The sequence below is a fragment of the Hippocampus bargibanti genome, linkage group LG12, assembly GCF_051943395.1.
Source record: "Hippocampus bargibanti isolate YZ-2025 linkage group LG12, ASM5194339v1, whole genome shotgun sequence".
NCBI lineage: Eukaryota > Metazoa > Chordata > Actinopteri > Syngnathiformes > Syngnathidae > Hippocampus > Hippocampus bargibanti.
In genome coordinates, this window is record NC_142745.1 from 23,450,302 (window position 1) to 23,465,994 (window position 15,693).

At 42.4% G+C, this 15,693-nt stretch overlaps 1 protein-coding gene across 1 annotated transcript in view; it reads right to left on the bottom strand.

Annotated features, from left to right (window-relative positions):
* The window catches only part of LOC148890929 (receptor-type tyrosine-protein phosphatase gamma-like), a 236,711-nt gene that overhangs the window by 94,601 nt on the left and 126,417 nt on the right, over positions 1 to 15,693 (bottom strand). The window lies entirely within an intron of this gene.

A 15,693-nucleotide genomic window follows, 5' to 3' on the forward strand; every position in this document is an offset into this window, starting at 1 on the left:
AGTAAAGTCTCGTTATATCGATATTCAAGGGAGTCCGAAAAAATATCGATATAACCGGGACTATCGATATATCCGACCCTGTTTGCATGTAGTTTTCTCCGTGCGTGCATAGAAATAGTATCGATATAACCGGGACTATCGATATATCCGATATCGATATAACGAGACTTTACTGTACATTAATAAATAAAGACAGATAAATAAACAGACAAATCAATAAAAAAAACAAATAAATAAACAAAACCGAAATAAATAAATACATGAATAAATACATTAAAAAACTCAAATGAACAAATAAATGAATACATAAAACACAAATAAATAAATAAATAAATAAACACCAATGCATATAAATAAACAAAACAGAAATAAATATATACATGAATAAATACATTAAAAAAATTAAATAAATAAATAAAGACATAAATACATAAAACACAAATACATACATACATAAATAAATACCTAAATATATAAACACCAATACATATAAATACTTATATACATAAAAACATAAAGACATATTTATAAACAGACAAATAAATAAGCAAATAAACAAATAAACATATCAGAAAACCTTTATGCGTCCAACAATGGGGAAATTTGCAAACATAGATCAATAAATAAAATACAAATAAATACATGAATGAGCTAATAATAATAATAATAATAATAATAATAATAATAATAATAATAATAAACAAGCTACCTGATCTCTGGATTCTGCGCCAGTTCCTTTATCTCTTCCACCGGGCCGGACAAGACGACGTTATACCCAACGCAGCTCCATCTGTCTTATTGCCTTCAAAAAAGTGTGACGGCAACCGCGGCTCATTGATTCCTTTCTTATTGCGCTTCTCGCAATGTCATTTCCAATTTTGTCTGTTCAGCTTTTTTTTCTCGCTCTGATTTCAATTTGTGATTACTCGGCATCAGTCAGCTTTGATTTAATGACGCAGGCCTTGGAGTTATTGCTAGCCGGCCGGTTATTGCACTCTGCGTTTTGTTCCAAACACCCTGGCTCAGGCTGCGCACAGAGCAGCAAATAATACAAACTGAGTAAGCCATTGATATTTTGACACATCAGCACAAGTCAAAGAATGGCAGTCAACAATACACTAAATCTATTAACCACACCAGTGGTAGGCCGTCAGGGCTTGCAAGGCCTTCTCTGCAGGCTTACAGATATCTGCATCACAGACTCATGTGAATTAGATCATGTCCATGAATTCTTATGAAATCATTGCAAATTGATATACAGTAATACCTTAGCGTACGAACGCTTTAGTTAACGAACTTTTCGCCTCATGAAGATTAAATTCTCGAGAATATAATCTTGACATATGAACTAGTTTTTGGCAAACAAACCAAACCACACAGTGTCACGGTGGCTGGCGGACTACTTTTTGGCGGATGAACACCCAACCACACGGTTGAACAGCACCATGGTGGCTGGCAGACTAGTTTTCCACACTTCCTTTCTTTGAGTGCAGACGTGGTTTGTTATCGAGTGGGGTACTTTTGCTATTATGGGAGCGAAAAAGACCCCACCACAGGCTCATGTTAAGCCGAAGAGAACACAAAAGAAAATTATGGTCAAGCAGAAGAAGGAGATAATAAAAAAACACCAATGAGGTGTGCATTTGTGTGACTTAGCATCCCAGTACCAATACGCTAAGTCGACCATTGCTACGTGTGGCTAAGTGTGTTTCTGTTTTGTCTAACCTGTTGATTTGGATTCACGAAAAGCAGCTAGCAGGGGACAGTGTGAGTGAGGGTATTATTGCCGAGAAAGCACAGCAATTTCACTCGGATATCATCAAGAGGCAACTACATCAAGGACCATCACAAAGGTCAATAAAATGACTTTATTATATAGTACAGTTTATTTCTTTCATTACAATCCAATAGCACATTTATTAAATATAAAATAAGGTATATTTTGGATTGGTTTGGATTTGCCTTTATTTGTCTCGCAGTGAAGAAATTTACATTTCACAGCAGCAAAGTGATGAAAGGAATGAAAGTAGAAGAACAAAATACATGTTTTTTTTGTGTAGTTTTAAGGCTTATTTAGTAGAAAAATATGTTTTATGGGGTCCTGGGAACGGATTATTCTCATTTTAATGGTTTCTTATGGGAAATAAATGTTTGGCAGACAAAGTTTTCACCTTACACACACTTTCTGGGAACCAATTAAGTTCGGGCTGACACGCCTCTGCAACATTGCGTGGTCATCGGGGAGAGTGCCTCTGGATTGGCAGACCGGGGTGGTGGTCCCCCTTTTTAAGAAGGGGGACCGGAGGGTGTGTTCCAACTACAGAGGGATCACACTCCTCAGCCTCCCTGGAAAGGTCTATTCAGGGGTCCTAGAGGGGCGGGTCCGTCGGAAAGTCGAGCCTCAGATTGAGGAGGAACAGTGTGGTTTTCGTCCCAGCCGCGGAACAGTGGACCAGCTCTACACCCTTAGCAGGGTCCTCGAGGGCGCATGGGAATTCGCCCAACCACTCTACATGTGTTTTGTAGACTTGGAGAAAGCGTTTGACCGTGTCCCTCGTGGAGTTCTGTGGAGGGTACTTCGGGAGTATGGGGTACAGGGGCGGCTGATACGGGCCGTTCGGTCCCTATATGACCGATGTCAGAGTCTGGTTCGCATTGCCGGCAGTAAGTCGGAATCGTTTCCAGTGAGGGTTGGGCTCCGCCAAGGCTGCCCTTTGTCACCGATTCTGTTCATAACCTTTATGGACAGAATTTCTAGGCGCAGCCGAAGCGTTGAAGGTTTCCGTTTTGGTAGCCTCAGTATAGCATCTCTGCTTTTTGCAGATGATGTTGTACTGTTGGGGCCTTCAAGTGGAGCTCTCCAACTCTCGCTGGAGCGTTTCGCAGCTGAATGTGAAGCCGCTGGGATGAGAATCAGCACCTCCAAATCTGAGACAATGGTTCTCAGTCGGAAAAGGGTGGAGTGCCCTCTCCGGGTCGGGGAGGAGATTTTGCCTCAAGTGGAGGAGTTTAAGTATCTGGGTGTCTTGTTCACGAGTGAGGGTGAAAAGGATCGAGAGGTCGACAGGCGGATCGGTGCGGCGTCTGCCGTGATGCGGACTTTGTACCGATCTGTCGTGGTGAAGAAGGAGCTGAGCCAAAAAGCAAAGCTCTCAATCTACCGGTCGATCTACGTCCCAACCCTCATCTATGGTCACGAGCTATGGGTTGTGTCCGAAAGAACGAGATCCCGGATGCAAGCGGCCGAAATGAGCTTTCTCCGTCGGGTGTCCGGGCTCTCCCTTAGAGATAGGGTGAGAAGCTCGGTCATCCGGGAGGGGCTCAAAGTCGAGCCGCTTCTCCTCCACATCGAGAGGAGCCAGATGAGGTGGCTCGGGCATCTGATTAGGATGGCCCCGGGACGTCTCCCTCGCGAGGTGTTCCGGGCATGTCCCACTGGCAGGAGACCCCGGGGACGACCCAGAACACGCTGGAGAGACTATGTCTCCCAGCTGGCATGGGAACGCCTCGGGATCCGCCAGGACGAGCTGGAAGAAGTGGCTGGGGAGAGGGAAGTCTGGGCTTCCCTACTGAAGCTGCTGCCCCCGCGACCCGACCCCGGATAAGCGGCAGAAGATGGATGGATGGATGGATGAATTAAGTTCGGGAGCTGAGGTATCACTGTATATGTAATCTCCCTTGGTGCAAATGTATCCAAGTTGGATTTGTCAATGTTGCGTCGTGGACTATCCAGAAGTGGCTACAAGGTGCACACATGAAATGAATTAGATCATGCATGTGTGATTGAGAGAGCTAAAATAATCCCTCTACTGCAAAACTCTCGTGTAAATCCTCAAGGAGAAGCTTTAATTTACTGTGTACAGTTGAAGTATCCAAAATCACACATACGCACACACAACGACGTGTATTCATTCAAAGAACACACACCTATATATATATACATATATACACACACATACTCTACATATGATAGATGTGAGCACAGTGACTGTAACTCAATGGAGAGTATGTTTTTTTTTCTTTCTTTCTTTAAAGCTGGGTCTGCATTAATTAGTAAGCGCAGGGTTCCCGATCTTCTATCTTTGGGAGCCCGAGAGATTTGTACCAAGGACCCCCAAGGCCCCCCTTTCTTCTCACTGCCGCCCACCCGGTTTTCATCAGCAGTATGGGAACAGAGCTCCAGTCAATCGAATATAATTTATTCAATAAGGACAGCAAGAATAAAATAAGGACAATAAGGACAGCAAGAAGAAAATAGCTTTTTTTACTCCCCTTTCAAACCATCTTTTGTGTTCTACATACTTGGCAATAAAGATGATTCTAATTCTGAAATTTTAGCCACTTGATATTGAGCTAGCACAAGAGCACTGTGTGAGTCAAGACAGATTTCAGCATAAAAAGATGAATGATGGTCAATCTCTTCTTGAAACTTTGAAGCTTGCGTTGGGCCCACCTCATCGTCAAGCCCAGCGACACAGTTTTGATACGACTTGTGAAATCAGTCGAATTCATCCAGCACTTTGATTGCTTTGAGTCTACATACCTTAAAAAGGAGGGATTGTGTGATGAGAGTCAGAAATCCTGTCTATCGTGCCATGGCCCTCGGCACTCTGTCCGACAATTTCATTTTGCTGTCAGGCCCTGGGGCTCATGGGGAGATTAGACCTTCCTGATTTCACGGAGATCTGACTGTTTTTTTTTTTTGACCAACCCTGAACAACAAAAGGCTTCAAAAGGTGTACGCTGCTACAGCCACTGTCTCTGCACACAAGATCCGCTTGGATCAAACACAAGTTCACAATGTTCGGAAATGGCGTTACCAAAGCGTTTAAATAAATAAATAAATAAACAAGTCAATAAATAAATACATTACAGAACACAAACATGAATAAATATACATGAATAAATAATACACAAATAAACAAACAAACAAATAAATAAATAAATAAATAAATAAATAAATAAATAAACAAGAAAATAAAAATAAATTGTACTTTCATTTCTTTCATAATTTTGCTGCTGTGAAATCTAAATTTCTCCACTGCGAGACTAACAAAAGCCAAATCCAATCCAATCCAAAATAAATACATAGATAAATAAATAAATACATGGATAAATAAATAAATATGTATATAAATACATACAAAATAAAGAAGTAAACAAATAAACATATATGTATGTAAATAAATACATGAATAAATAAATGCATGAATGAAAATATGAATAAACAAATATAAGAATAAATAAATAAATTATTGAATATGTAGATAAATAAATAAATACATGGATCAATAAATACATATGTAGATAAAAAAAATAAAAATAAATAAATAAGTAAACAAATGAATAACATGAATAAATAAATGCATACATAAAAAAATATGCAGATAAATAAATAAAATAAACATAAATAAATACATACATAAATAAATACATATCTAGATAACTAAATACATATGCATACACATAAATAAATAAATAAACACATAGATACACAAAAAATAAGCCCGTATATAAATAAACACATCTCTCTCTCTTGGCAGTCCATCGAAGTCGAGGATGACGTCGCTTCCATTGCTTTGTGGGGTATTGGACAGTGGTTATTGGCGCTGGCGGCGATGCCACTGTAGGTGACTATGAAGCCCGATTCTGGAGCCACAAATCCTGCCACATTCAGGACATGTGAGGCCAGGACCGGGCTGGCGAGGCGGTACTGAAGCAGCACAAAGGTGTCTTTGCTCGTGCCGCACGATCCTCCTCTGGGTGCGCTTGTCTTCAAGTTGTGTCACCCCTTCGTGGCATAAGGAGCGCCACAGTGGCCTGTTCGCTGCAGCAGACTCCAGATCGCTGGGCTTGATGTTGCAGTTCTTTAGAGTCTGTTTAAGCTGGTCTTTGTATCGCAGCTTAGGACCACCAGGGTTCCTCTTCGCTGACAAGAGTTGTCCATAAAGCACCTGTCGAGGCAAGCGGCAGCTAGGCATCCGGATGACATGTCCAACCCACCGAAGTTGCCTCTTTGCCAGTATGGCCTCGATACTGGTGGAGGCAGTGCGTTGAAGGATGTCGGTGTGTGGAACACGATCCTGCCAGGTGATGCCAAGGATTCGTTGGAGGCACCTGATGTGGAATGCATCAAGGCGTCTCACATGGCGTCGATAGACGGTCCAGGCTTCTGCGCCATATAGCAGCGTGGACACACACACTGCTTGGTAGACTGCGACTTTTGTTGGAGTTCTTAAGTGGTTGTTTTCGAACACACGAGTACGCAATCTGCCAAAAGCTTTGGAGGCTTGATGGATGCGGGCCTGGACGTCATCATCAATTAGACAGGAGGGTGTTAGAATGCTGCCGAGGTAGCTGAATTGTTGGACAACCTTGAGGGGTGTGCCACTGAGGGTGAACGCTGGGGTTGGAGAACTCTCTTTTGCCATGACCTCCGTTTTGGTTACATTGATCACGAGACCGAGTGATCGGTAGACGGAGGACATGGTATCAAGGGCATTTTGCATGGCAGCTGGGCTGTGGGCCAGCAGAGCACAATCATCTGCATACTGTAGCTCGTGGATGCCGCTGATCAGGGTCTTGGTCTTGGCCTGTAGGCGTCTGATGTTAAACAGGTTACCATCCAGGCGGAATTGGATTTGTACGCCGCCACCTTCCTGGATGGACTTATGGAAGAGGAGCGTAGCTGCCATCAGGAACAGGTTGAATATAGCAGGGGCCAGTACACAGCCCTGCTTCACCCCGACTTCCACAGGGAACGGGGAAGATTGCTGGCCACCAACAAGTACAGTTGCTTGCATGCCGCTGTGGAACTGTTTTAGGATGCCGAGAAATTTGGAGGGGACACCAAATTTCTGCAGTATGGTCCAGAGAATGTCACGGTTAACTGTGTCAAATGCCTTTGTAAGGTCAATGAAGGTGATATAGAGGTCCTTATTTTGTTCCTTGCATTTCTCCTGAACTTGGCGCGCAGCGAAGATCATGTCCAGAGTGCTTCGATCCTTCCTGAAGCCGCATTGTGTCTCTGGGAGGATGTCTTCGGTAATGTGCGATGTAAGACGGAACAGCATTACTTTTGCAAGAATCTTGCCAGCAACAGAAAGTAGGGAGATGCCACGGCTGTTGCCACAGACTGACTTGTCCCCCTTCCTTTTGTAAATGGTGACAATGTTGCTGTCTTTCCATTCCTGAGGAAGTGTCCCGTTTTGCCAGATGTTGCAGATGAGGTGGTAAAGCTTCCGTGTCAGGAGATAACCGCCGCTCTTGAAGACCTCAGCTGGAAGTCCATCAGGGCCAGGGCTTTTGTTGTTTTTAAGGCTCCGGATTGCAGAGAGGACCTCTGTGAACTGAGGAGGTTCATCAAGGGAGGGAACTGTTGGAAGCTCTGGGAGGGAGTCAAGGACAGATGTGTCTGAAGGGTTTACTTGGTTGAGCAGGGAGTCAAAGTGCTCTGCCCAGCGCTCAAGTATTAGCTGTTTGTCCTTCAGTAGTACAGAACCGTCTGCAGATTTAACTGGGACAATGTGTTGTCTTCGTGGGCCGTGCAGGGATTTTACAGCATCATAGAAGGCGTGTGTGTTGTTGTTGTCTGCATGCCTCTGGATTTCTTGGGCCTTGCTGAGCCACCACTTGTTCTCCATCATCCTCAGCTGTTTCTGTGTTTCACCACGGATGGCCTTGTAGTGAGAGAGGAGAAGTGGAGAATGAGGGTTGGAGAGAAGTGTGGTATGGGCTTTGCGCTTGGCTTCCAGAAGCTCCTGTATGGCAGCTGAGCTGTTATCGAACCAGTCTTGATGACGTTTCTGAGTGAAGCCGATGGTCTCAGAGGCAGCTTGATGAATTGTTGTCCTCAATTTTTTCCACCTGCTTTCAACATCAAGGTCACCGTTACTGGTGTCGTTGTCCAGGCTGGCAAGTCCCTCTGCCAGCTTGTGGCGGTAGCTGGCTGCACATTCTGGGGACTCCAGGGCTCTGGTGTTAAGACGCCTTTGGGGCTGCTGTTTCTTATGAGGAGGTCGAATTCTCAGCTTGAGCCTGGACTTGATCAGTCGATGATCAGTCCAGCATTCAGCCCCACGCATGGCCCGCGTGATGCAGACATCATTTTGGTCTCGTTGCCTTGTGATGATGTAGTCCAGTAAGTGCCAATGTTTGGACCTGGGGTGCATCCATGATGTGATGTATTTCTTTTTCAGCTGAAAGATGGTGTTAGTTACAATCAACTGATGCTCAGAGCACAGAGTGAGGAGTCGGAGGCCATTGCTGTTTATTTTCCCCGTCCCGTGCCTTCCGATTACTTGTTTCCAGAGCCTGGCATCAGTACCTACTCGGGCATTGAAGTCACCCATCAGAACAAGTTTATCAGAGGCAGGGATTTTGGATATGGTAGCATCCAGGGACTCGTAGAAGGCATCTTTGGTGTTATCGTCAGCATCCAAGGTGGGAGCATAGGCGCTGATTAAAGTTGCGAAGCGACCTTTTACCAGGGGAATACGCCAGGTCATAAGCCGTTCACTGATGCCTTGGGGGGACTCGGGGATGTTACTGAGTAAGCTGCTTTTCACAGCAAAGCCAACTCCATGGAGTCTTCGCTCATTCTCTGGGAGACCCTTCCAGAAGAAGGTGTAACCTTCACCAACTTCTGTGAGTGAATCCTCGCCTGAGAACCGAGTCTCACTGAGTGCGCCAATATCGATGTTGTACCTCCTTAGCTCATGTGCGATGAGGGCAGTTCGTCTTCGAGGTCTCTCCATCCCGTCTCGAGCATCGAGGAGGGTGCGAACATTCCAGGAAGCCAGGTTCATAGTCATGGGTTTGATTATATTCCGTTTTCGACCGCAGAGGGGGGATGCCTTGGTGGCTGCGGTGGGCCACCCAGGTGTGGTGGAACAAGCAATGTTTAGGTCACCTTTTCTAGACCCTTCCCCTATAAGGGGTGAGCAGTGCGGACCCTGAATAGGGCTGCTCAGACGCACAGGATGCTGCCGAAGGATAATGTTGCTCCATCCCATCTTCGCAACGACCATCAATCCTGTACCGCCCCTGTGTAGGATTCAAGCTAGAAGCTTCCAGTCACATCCATGACCTGCCCCCGTCACTTTATCCTATCGCCAGTGGACTTATATGGTGGAAGCTGAAACCTGCGCTACTAGTGGATTTAGTGTGAGGGACGGGGCGCGCAATTCCTTCCCCCACATACTTGGCCGCACTCACTGTATTCCAGTGGCAAGAGTGAAGACTCGAGACGACCTTCAGGTGAGTGCGGTTGCAAGGGGCTGCCGGTGGTCCGATCTGTTGGACTCCGCCTACGCCTACCCCTGGGTGCGGATTTGGGATCACTCTTTGTCTGGCCTCTACCCTCCGACCTGTTCGGCTTGGGTGACCCTGCCAGGAGTACAAGACTCCAGCCGACATAGCTCTCGGGGTCACGGAGACGCGCAAAGTGCCTCACCACGATAAGGTGGTGATCCCAGTCGAGGCACAAATAAACACAAACATAAACACATAGATACACAAATACATACATGGATAAACAAATAAACATAAATACATAAAACACAAATAAATAAATGACTAAAAAAATAAATACATAAATAAATAAATATGTAGATAACCAAATAAATAAATACATTGATAAATGAAGACATGATATGTCAAATATGTAGATAACTGTTGGGGTAATTTGCGATACAAACATCTCTAAACATCGCTTCCTAATCGTTTTGGACTTCCTGATACGCCATATCCTGCCATTTAGAAGTGTACTTCCAACAAATAATAAGGTATCATGCCTCTGTCTCAGACAAAGTTCATTTGAATAAGTCCTCTTTAACTTATTCCTCGCAGGCATTTTGCATTTCTTCCCCTACAGCCTACAGTGCCTGCAGCCTAGTTTTGTAGTGTGCTCCCTGAGTGGCTTCAGCGATAAATTCATAACTAACATGTGTGTTCAAATAAACTGTTATAACTTCTTTATTTGTTGTTCAATCTTTATGAAACTTTCAGTACACTTTCATAACATATAATACATTTGTAGATAACAGATTTTTGTGAAATTGATTGAGGTTTTAGAAAATTATTGCAATGTTGATTTTTTTTTCCAAAACCTGCAAATTACAACAAGATGCATTCACAACAAGTCACATATGCATGAAATAAACCTAGAATGCATTTAAAATATTTCAGGATGTTTTTATTTGTGGTATGGTTTAAAACATGGAATGCATAGGTTCACCTTGCATTGCTCACAACCTGTTCTTGGCTCGCGACAAATGTTCTTCTTTGCACACTTTTTACATGTTCTCTTTTTATGTCTGTGTAAGCTCTCAGTCGTACAGGAGTGGTCCATCGATGGGAAGGTTTCTTCAGCCGTCATCTGTACTTTTCAAAAAGTACAGATGACGGCTGAAGAAACCTTCTCATCGGTTCACTTTTTATCCAATTCTACTGGCCAATGAAGGAGGCCAGCAGTTTCATTCTCATTCATGCATTCTCTTTTTCTTTTCCTTCTGTAATTGCCAAACAACTGATGAGCTAAGTTTGTCCTGAATTCTAACTGAATCCTTTTTTGGAGGCGACCTGTTCTGGTTTTCACTTGATGGTTTGGAGAGAGTTTGATCAGTATAAATCCATTGCAAATACAAATATCCATTAGAATTATTATAAATATAATTAGATTATTTCCACCATTTGAGTGATTTCCTGGTGATAGCGTATGAAGCACGTAGTTGATCAGCCCGAAAGTATTTGAATGGTGATAGAAGTTCATCAATGCAACAGTGACGACAGTGTCAGATGCCAAAATGTCTTCATCAACATGGTAAACTATTTCATTCTCATCAGGATCTGGAAAGGTATACAGTACATGGATATTTTAGAAAAAAAAAACATATGGACCTCCGTCAATAATCACATTGAGAATGCAAAGCTAAGAGGTACTGCTATTAGTGGAAAACGCACCATTCACTTACAATTATTCGCATCGCGTACCAAGTCAGGATCAACAATATCATCATGAAAATAGCATTAGCGTTAGAATGTTCCGAATTCGGGACACTCCTTATTTTTAATATTTCTCGGTAAATAAAACAAGTTAGCGTTAGTTTATGCTTTTCAGTATCAAGGTAAACCTCTTCTGAATAGCTCATAAAATAGTTACAACATATACTTGGTGGTATTTCATCCATGACGAAAAATAGAAGGCGCTTTGAAGATGGGGAAGAGCACGTTGTGTTGCGCATGAAGGAGATGATGTCACTGACGCTCTTAAAGGCAAAGCTGCATATAATCTGTTTTAAAGGGACATGTAACTGACATGTAACTTTGCCTCATCAGTTTCCATCGGCACTTGAACTGCTACTTTTCATTTTCTCGATCTAGAAGCACAATCGTCCGTAAGGGTTACATCTATTCACGGCCCGCCTGTAGTCGCCATCCGGCATTATTTGTTATCGCTTCAGCCCGACTGGAGGCGTGACTTGGGATACACGGAAGTAAAAACACAACAACTGTAGTCGTTTGCTGGGAGGAATGAATTAAAGGACAACCGACGCCTCAAGACAAGTTGTGTCCATAATTTGAAAAATAACTTTTAATGACTTCTACTGAGCGTATTTTACAAAGATTTCACCGCATATAACTATATTTTACCTTTTAAGACTCGCGCTGAATATTCAGAAAGTCTTGTTTTCGAGTTGATGACGATCAAACGTGACGTCACGTGCCCCTGACCGAGCAGCGACACACAATGCATTTTGCGGTACTTTGTTTAGTCTGAACACTTTGTGTTGTTGGTGAAATTAGAAGAAAAACACATCAATAACGCAATGGTGAATCGTTGTGTGTTGCACCAAGACAACTATTTGATATTCACTGACACAAATTCCCAGTAGACAAATCAGCCCATTTCCAACAGAGTTTGGGCGCCATCTTCTGCATTTTCTGGGTGCTACATTGCTGTCATTGATGGCTCGAATTGATATGGGAGGACTCCTTTAATCAATTGCAAACATTTATGCTTTCCTCTTCAGAACTATTTCAATCATATTCATAACTGGATGAGTCACATGAAAGCATCTTCTCCGAATCTGAAGCCATTGTTTTGATTCTCGAGCAAAGTAAGACGTCTTGGCGTGACGTCACGAACAAGGGGGCGGGACTTTCTGAAACTGGTCACGTCCGGTTTCATTTTGAACTCGTTTTTGGAAACTTTAAGTCATTTTTGTGTTTTTCATTTGACTAAAAATACCAGCCTGTGTGTTTTGGGTATTTTAGATGCTATAAAACATTTTTCTGATGTCAGGAACCAAAAAAATGGTGTCGGCTGTCCTTTATACAGGCATTTCAATTTGAAAAATCCCAAATAAAACACTTTTCACAAGACTCATCTTTCAAGCTGCTTCACTTTCTCACCACGCTGCTGTTGTGACTGGCACGGCTGTGTCACAGGTTATTGATTTGGCAAATTGCCTGATTATATATTTTTTGGACACAGTCCCTCCAATGTGCTCACGTGGAGGACATCAGCAGGTGAGACAATGCAGAAAATAGCATCAATGTATGACTGCAAATATCAACAGCTCACTTCCTCCGCCGTTGAGCATTTTTTTGGTTGGGGAAGTGAAAAAAAAATTGAAGCAGAGTTACACAACCCAGAAACGTTCCATGTGGGCACATTGCAGTGATAAATGACTGCACTGTCCTCTCTCCTCTTCTTCAATGTCAGGAGGAATACACACAACCACCCACGTACGAGAATGACGGGGGGGAAAGATGAATAAAACATTTTATTCTTATACCTCTTGAAAAACAAATATTCAAAGGCAGTTGATTTGGTAAAAAGCAATTAAAAAATATGACATGTCAGGGAATTAAAAGAAATAGACAATTGTGGTATGAAAAACGTGGAGAGATTATGTTGAACTGAATACTATGAGAAACCATTTAAAAGCAGATCAAAACTTGCCATTTTTTGATGTCATTTTAACTCGTTCGCTGCTATTCCGGAATTTATTTGGGAATTGAAAAGTGTGACGTGGAGTGCAATACCCGAATTTGTTGTTTTTTTTTTTCATGCTTGGGTGCCAATTAAGCGCTGGGCAGACCTCTGGTAATGTTTTTACTCGTACATGAGGGCGCAGCATTTGCCTTTTGTCCATGTCCGCGCTTTGTTCCAGCTATGTTGTGCTATTTAAACCACTATGGTATGTATTGCATTGTATTTTGGCCAACCACCCTCATTTCAATCTCATATAACTCCAGACCCATAATATTTAGGAATGAACTCTTTTTTTTCCGGATTAAAGAAGAGAGTGTAAGCAGTGTCTGAAATAACGCGTGCAACTTTTACGTCTGCGTACAACTTATGAAACATGTCTGCCCGGGTGCCTGGCTGACAACTTTTTTGAAGAAAAAAAAAGAAACAAAAAAAACAAAAACAAAAAAAAAAGGTGTTTTTTTTTCAAGTCAAACGTTTGCCTTTCTCAATAAAGCAAACTTTTTAACTACAGTTTCAAAATCTGAATAAATTATTTCGATTTTGAAATCTTCGTTTGGTTTGAAATTTTCAGAATTTTGGTTCGTTCGGCAATTTACATACTTGGCACGGCAGGCAATCAGAAGCCTGCTTCGTGCTTCCGGACTTTCCCGAGCGTTATAAGGTCGTGCATTTGCATATCATTTTCCAAAGTACATGCACATAGCCTCAGCCCCAGAAGAAAGATTCAAAAGAAGCTAACAACATTTATGACGCTACAAAACGTAAACGTACATTATCCCATGACTGTAAAGTGTTCTTGAGAGTTTTGAAAGGCGCTTAGAAATTAAATGTATTATTATTATTATAATTATTATTTTTCTTTTAAAAGCATCGTGGAAAGAGGAGTTCACGTGGCATGTGGAAGACGATGCAAGGCAAACATTGCATTGTGCAACATGCTGAACAGTGTATGAACAAACAACAACTGCAGCAAATTCATCAGCAAGGGATATTTACCATCAGTTAAGCAAGGGAATATTTTTTGCTGGGTACATCCTTTATAAAAAAATCCTTAATACTTTGTAACAATGTTTTTTGGGGGATTAATGTTTCAAGTTGTGAAAAATGGGGCAGGCAACTTTATGGCCGGGCAGGCAACTTTTCAGAATTGTCTGCGGTGGTGTCCGCTAAGTTTTTGTCATGAGTTTCAGACACTGGTGTAAGTTTCCTTACGCTGAATTGAATGTTGATGTCATCCTTTTTTTTTTAATTTATCTTCACTTCCTGTAGAATTGACTCCAGGCCATGAATATTGCATCAGAGAGCAGTTTACCGTAATAGCAGATTCTTACTGCTTGGAATCGATGGGGATCACCAACGATGCTTAAATGGGCAGAAAGAAATGCTTAACAATTTCCTCAATGGCCCTCATGGTGAGTATTACACACAGAGTAAAGGTATAGAGGTTAAAAAAAAAGTACATGTAGAAAAAGAAGTGCAGAAGAGATTCAATTCATCTTGAAAAAGGCAACTGAGTGAAGAATGACCACCATGATTGATTCAATACAAATCATGATAGCATCAGAAGACAGACAGCCTGGATATAAAATGGGCTTTCACTAATGACAATCAATATGTATTTTCCTTAACGTAATGGCCAAACATTCCATTATGATGTTGAACATGACACAACTTTAAAGAACAACCGACACCATTTTTTTGGTTTCCTAACTGACATCAGAAAAACGTCTTATAGCATCTAAAATACCCAAAACACACAGGCTGGTAATTTTAGTCAAATGTAAAACACCAATAAAAATGACTTAATTGTCCCAAAACTGCCAAAAAATGAGCTCGGAAGTGGGCAGATTCATAAAGTCCCGCCCCCTTGTTCGTGACATCACTATTGGTCACACACTGCCTTGCTCCAGAATCAAAACAATGGCTTCAGAGATTTCAGATTCAGAGAAGAAGCTTTCTTGTTACTCATCCAGTTATAAATATGATTCAAATAGTTCTGAAGAGGAAAGCGTAAATGTTTACAACCAATCAAAGAAGTCCTTCCATATAAATTTAAACCAGCTGCAAGCAATGAAACCGGTGAAGATCTGGACTACGATGTAGCGCCCAGAAAATGCACAAGATGGTGCACAAGATGGTGCACAAGATGGTGCACAAGATGGTGCACAAGCTGTGTTTCGCCCAGTATATAAAGCCGCTTATCACAGCCCTAAAGCCGCCCCTGATTGGTTAAAATCCGTGGTAGAAGACAGAGGAGTGGGTTTTACGCACACACACAAAGGAGACCACCACAATTCGAACAAGCACATGAACATCAGATGTTGAGACGAGAGAGAGCTCCTCTCTCGACAGCGCTCCAGAGTAAAAAAAAATGAAACGGTGGATAGTGGATGTTATCTATTGCTATCCTTCACCAGGGGAGCTCACAGTTAGTATGCAGTGTGACTAAATGAGTAAACCTGCATCAAACTCCGCTATCCAAGCGCCAAATCGCTAACTCTGATTAGCTTCCTCGTTCGCTTCCGCTGGTGCTCGACTGCTCTGCTCCGTTGGAAATGGGCTGTTTTGTACGCTGGGAATTTGTGTCAACTTGCACCTTCTTTATGCGTGTTACCGCAATTGGCTGCGACACAACGATTCACCATCGCATTATTTATGTAGTTTTCCTTCTAATTTCGCCATCAACATGGTGT